Source organism: Otolemur garnettii, unplaced genomic scaffold (genome assembly GCF_000181295.1).
Source record: "Otolemur garnettii isolate 467f Iridium unplaced genomic scaffold, OtoGar3 scaffold00009, whole genome shotgun sequence".
NCBI classification, from domain to species: Eukaryota; Metazoa; Chordata; class Mammalia; order Primates; family Galagidae; genus Otolemur; species Otolemur garnettii.
In genome coordinates this window covers 36,289,486-36,295,485 of record NW_003852404.1, presented here as the reverse complement: position 1 = coordinate 36,295,485, position 6,000 = coordinate 36,289,486, and the positions used below count along the sequence as shown (strand labels likewise).

General features: G+C 43.9%; 1 protein-coding gene across 3 annotated transcripts in view; it reads left to right on the top strand.

The window, feature by feature from the left end:
* The first annotated feature begins 892 nt into the window (after positions 1-892).
* Positions 893-6,000, top strand: part of RIOX2 (ribosomal oxygenase 2) — a 28,398-nt gene continuing 23,290 nt past the window's right edge. Inside the window, exon 1 of one of the 3 annotated variants that reach the window (XM_023509696.1) lies at positions 893-923. The gene's annotated coding sequence lies outside the window, so the exon portion shown is untranslated. Of the gene's footprint in view, positions 924-1,192; positions 1,379-6,000 lie in introns of those variants that run through there. The other 2 variants (XM_023509698.1, XM_023509697.1) reach the window with 2 other exon arrangements.

Sequence of the window (6,000 nt, the reverse complement as noted above, 5' to 3'; positions counted from 1 at the left end):
AGGCCCCTGGCCACTACCTCCTTACCCCAGGGAGAAAGTCAACAGGAGATGCTGTGAGGGCAAAATTACTTACATAATTGCTTCTGCTTTATAGCCATAGATACAAAGAACTTCCAGTTATCTTTTAAAACCATGATTAATTTTAGCAAGATGACATAAATTACAGATGACTTGGTACAAAGCCAGGCATAGTCATAGAGCCATGTGAAGTTGACAGGGGATCCTAGCTCTCTGGGAGGCTGAGGCAGGGGTGGGGTTGGGGTGGGGGGGGGACTGCCTGAGCTCACAGGTTCCAGACCAGCCTGAGCAAGAGAGAGACCCCCGCTCTCTAAAAATAGCCGGGCGTTGTGGCTGGCGCCTGTACTTCCAGGTGCTCTGGAGGCTGAGGCAAGAGAATCGCTTAAATCCTGGAGTTTGAGGTTGCTCTGAGCTATGACGCCAGAGTACTTTACTGAGGGCAACAAAGTGAGACTCTATTTCAAAAGAAAAGAAATTGATGGGGGAACCTGGACTGCCAGCTCCCTAAACTTGCGTAGTTCACTTTCCAGTCCTAGGCCTCAGTTTCCCCATTCATAAAGGAATCAAGGAACAGACTGTATCCGAACACTTTCCCAAATCCAGTCCCCAACAACAAGAAGAAGGCATTTTTCTCCCTCCCCACAGAGGAAAAAAAAAAAAAAAAAAAGTGGGACGTCCAGGCAAGAACACCACAGACCCCTAGATAACCCGGAGGCACACAGCACCCACCACGTGTCCGCTCAGCGCGTCGGGGGCGGGCGCGAGAGCAGGAGCGCCCCGCCCCAGAGCGTGCTCACACCGCCCCGCCCCGCCCCGCCCCGCCCAGGCGGCTCGCGCCCGCGCGCAACAGGCCGTGCTGGGTGAGTGGCGCGATCTCGCCGGCTTCTCGGCGCCACTGTACCCGGGTTAGTGCGGGATCCGGCGGGGCGCGCACGACGCTGCTGCGGTCCCAAGGCAGGGGTGTCGATCTGGGGGACTTTGGGGCCCCACGGGGAGTCTTGGTGGCGGGAGCGGTAGTTGTAGGGCCGGGGACGCGCGCCCATCAGGTCCCTGAAGACGGAGGCCATTGCCCCCCACGGCCCTGATCAAGGGATCGCTAATGTCTACAGTACCGAGAGTAGAGCACGCGCTCTTCCAGTGGGCCCGAGACGCGGGACGAGCGCGGAAAGTTTGAAGCTTGGCAGGGAGGGCGGTGCCGGCAGCCCCCACGTGTGCTGTGCCGCCGGCGCGTCGGTCCGGCCTAAGAGACACGCTTTGCAGCCAGCTGCATCTTTCTTTCCTTTTTTTTCTGACTTTAAAATTACAGCCTACGCTTCCAATTCATTTATCAACATACAGTTCTGCAGCTGCTGCCCAACAGGTTAGTAAGACCAGGTTAATCACTGTTTTCAGGAAGGCTAGGCCTGGGAGGATTTGATTTCATCACTTAATCAGTTGTAAATTCAGGGCCAGGAGTTTCATTTCACTGGGACCATCTTTGGAGGAACCTGGTTTATCTAGCTTTTGCCATCATCACTTGTTTTTTGCCCCTTGGGCCTCATCCTTTGCAACCTCATGGTCACCCAAATACATCGAAATACAATTCATTTTCTCTCTAAAATAAAATCAAAGCAGTAACTGCCAATCACAGCTTTAGGTCACCAGAAGAACCACTTATCTCTAGGTTGATAATGTCTGTGAGCGTGAAAGAAACGTTGTAGGTCAGCAGCACTTGGCACCCTGGTAATAGATAATTTCTGACAGGTACATGGGTGTTTAAATGAGCTGATTTTGACTATTGTCCTCTGGTAGTAGATCTAAAATTCATCAGGAGAGATCATTACTTGGATTTCTGGGCTCCAGCCATCGGAGGTGGCAATGCCGTGGGCCTGAAACACAGAGCGCAGCAGTTTACCTGGTAACAAGTACTGCCGGTGACTCTGGAGTACACTCTGCTCCTAGGATGTAAAGACACCTCATTCCACACGTTGGTGATAACTATGGATGTATATAGAAAGGTGCTTTTTAGCTCTTACAGTTGAATATCCAAGTGACAGCTGCCATCAGAAAAATATTTTCCCCCAACTCTATTTTGTGTAAGGTTTTTGTCTAAAATTCTATACAGACAAAAGATGAAAAAGTGAAACAAAACTCAGCAAACATTTCTTGAGATCTACGATGCACACTTGGCTAGACTCTGACAATGTATAGGTCTCTTCAAGAAGATGTATTAATGTCTTCATGTCATTAATTATTACTATAGAGGAGGAGGTTAGGACACCTTAAAAATACAATGACTGTATTTCTTGGCTATAATAGTTGCATCAGTATTGATTTTCTTGTAGGAGTTATCTGTGGGGAAGTTACCAAAATATGAACCGTGAATCTTTTCTTTTGACTTAATCGTTTTACATTTTAATGCTTATAGTCAATTCAATTTGAAAGGAATTGCTTTTCAAAAATCTTTTTATGTAGCTTTGTAGGAATTACTCTAATATCTGTTTGGGTGGTTTGTGAGGTTTATAGGCAGGCTTTTGTTGGCTTTACTATTCTAGACAAAGCATTCTCTTATTTAATTACTGTATTCTTGGGTTTAAAACATTCTTTTGTACTATTACTGTTTCTGAAATTATAATGTACCTTACGATTTTTGTATGTGTAATGTGGTAGGATATGTCATCTATTCGCCCCACCATCCTCCAAAAGCTTTTAAAAGGAATGGTGGTTTTACAATGTAAATAATGTAAAAATCAGAGAAATGGCTTTTTGTCCCACACAGTTAGTGGACTGATCCAAGCTGCTATGTAGTGGGTTTTAGGCTGGAGTTGGCCTGCAGCACCAAGAGCCCAACTCCAGCCGACCTTGGGGTCTGGGAGTTTGTCTGTGGAGGTCTCCAGCATCTGTGGAAGTGCAGAGACCTCAGTTCTAAGCCCGGGTTCAAAACTATAGGCACAGGCCATTGAAGCTGGGATGCTCTGTTTCTGGTATTTCAACTGACTTATACCAACTATCTATATAGTTACAATAAGAAAGTGCTCTAGGCTTGGCACCTGTGGCTCAAGTGGCTAAGGCACCAGCCACATACACCTAAGGTGGCAGGTTCAAATCCAGCCCGGGCCCACGAAACAACAATGATGGCTGCAACCAAAAAATAGCCGGGCGTTGTGGCAGGTGGTCCCAGCTACTTAGGAGGCGGAGGCAGGAGACTTGCTTGAGCCCAGGAGTTGGAGGTTGCTGTGAGCTGTGATGCCACAGCACTCTACCCAGGGGGACAGCTTGAGGCTCTGTCTCAAAAAAAAAAAAAACCAACAACAATAAAAAAGAAAGTGCCTCTAGCAATAAGGTCAAATATGAGGATGCCAAAAAAAGTATACATATTTTAAGTGATGTTAGCTATGTAGTATCTATACCTTCTCAAAGTTGAATGTGATTATGGTGGCAATGTGTAGTTATGACGTTTGCTTAAAAGATGATGTTAATTAAATGATTGTTAGTGTCCAACACCAAGCGACAGGCAGGACAGTCAAAGAAAATGGCAGAGTCATGGTTGTTGTTGGAGGAGCGCAGGACCATTTTGAAGTGGTATTTGAAATTCGAGAACATTGTGGAGGCCGGCCTGAGTATGCAACAGACCCTCCAACATGCCTAACATTTACAGGCATTCGTGAGAAGTTTGAGATGCATGGTACTGTGTGTTACAGGGGGAGATCTGAAAGCCTTGAAGAGCAACAAGCCCTACTGTTTCACTGATGATACTGGAACAGTTCCCAAGCTCACCACAGACATCTACCAAATAGTGTGCACCTGACACCAGATATTAGCAGAACAAGCTTATGACATGTTCTTAAAACAGCAAAGTGGGAAATTTTCGTCTAGAGATTATTACATTCACTGCATGAAGATGACCCTGATTGAAGGGTGCAATATTGTGAGTGGTTCCAAAACATGGAGCAAGTGGATGAGGACTTTGTGGGGAAAATGCTTTGGTCTGATGAAGTACAGTTTAAGTTGAACAGAACAGTGAACTAACATAATTATGTATACTGGGGTCTAGAAAATCCATGTGTGGAAAAATATGTCTGTTTTCTGGGCTTCAATGTCTGGTGTGGACTGTCGTTAAGGGACTAATTAGACCATTCCTTTTTGAAGGTCTTGTTACTGGCCAAGTGTAGACAGATTGCTATGCACATGCATTTTACCTGAAATTCATACACTTTTGGGGGATGATCCATTTGACTTCCAACAAGATGGTGCCCCACTACACTTCCACACCAACATGAGAGCTTACCTTGATGTGAACGTGCCAGGACAATGGATAGGACAGAGAGGTGGGGTTGAGTTTCCCCCATGGCCTCCTGATTTAACTCCCCCAGACTTCTACCAATGAGGGACTTTACAGGATGCAGTTTACCACAGAAAACCAGTTACACTGGAAGGAAGAAATTGAAAGGGCATGTGTGGTAATACAAGCAGGCACTGGTCAACCTTGCTCAGTCAGTAGTTCTCCATAATTAGAATTGTCTAGATGTTAATGGTAACCACTTTGAGCACCTCTTGTAATTGCAGAAGTCAAATGTGACTTGTATTTATCTATTGTGGTCAGTATTTTCAGTATTATAATTTTAGTAGTTTTTGCTTTTCTTAAAATGTGTATACTTTTTTTGGCACCCTCTGTATTTTTACTAACTTATAGCAACCATGTGTCCATGCACTGCCACAGGAGTTAAAGCAGAGAGACAGTGCTGATGGTGACAGGGCAAGGTAACAGATGCTTCATGCTCATCTTTTCATTTAATTCTCACACATTTGGTATATTCTGTTCTCCCATTTCACAGATGAAGAAATGAGTTAGGTAGGTAGTACCTCCAGTTCCATCATGTATGAGTAGCTCTGAAGAAGGAGCCTTGTGTATAACTTAGGCAAGGCAACTTTTGGAAAGTCATCTATCTATTGAGATTTGATGTCCTGGTGTAATTGGCTAGTTCAGGAAAGGGCCACAATAGAGCTGGTAAGAAGATAAATTCTTAATAGTAGTTATTTGCCTTGAACTGAGAGAAGGTTCTCAAAAATTGGGTGCAAAAGGAAGCATCTGTCAATGTATTAGGTGTTTTTGGCATATGTACCATAATGAGGTGTAAAAGGGAACTTAATATGGAAGTTTGAGAGGTGATAGGGAAAGTTTTCACATGGGAGGAAATGTAGTATTCTAGGCAGATGCATGGAGCCTGTACATGCTAGAACAAGTTCATTCCTATTAACCAGTCCACATGTCTAGCAGTTGAGATCTTCATGTTAGTGTGTATGTCAGTTAAAAGTAACTCATTTTCTGGAATCTTTAAATATTTAAATACATTTAGTATTCAAAAAAAATCAGAGAAATAGTATATTTGTCCAGTAACCTCTAAGGTAGCTTGCATTTAACTTAGCCTGAAATCATTTCAGCATGAACATAGAGAAATAATAAATGATGTAACTTCTGGCAGCGTAAGTAGTGAAATTTATATCCTAACAAAAGCACCTATGTAGTGTTGAGGTTAATTTTGTTAGTGATTGTGGATGGGAAAAATTCCTTAAGTGATTTCATTTTGGCTTAAGTATTTTGTACACTGTTTAGCCCCACTTACTGGTGAATTTGCTTACACAGTATTCATATATTATGCTTAAAACAAGCCTTTCACTTGCATTTCATGCTCACTCCCCTTAAATAAATTTTAGACTGATCAGTTGTGAGAGATAAAAGATGTATAGCTGAACATAAAATTTCTTTATTGGGTAACCTTTAGTGATACAAATCTAATAAACTAACAGTTTTTAAAAATTAAATGTGAGCAATGCTTCAGGTTCCCAAGACCATCCTTAACTGAGTAATTTGCTAGGAGGACTCTGGGCTGATTTCCTGTATCGAACGGATACCAGGCACAAGCAGCAAAGGGGAGAGGCACATGGGGTGTCCTGGGGAGACCAAGCACAAGGTTCCCAGCATCTTCTACCTAGTGGAGTCAG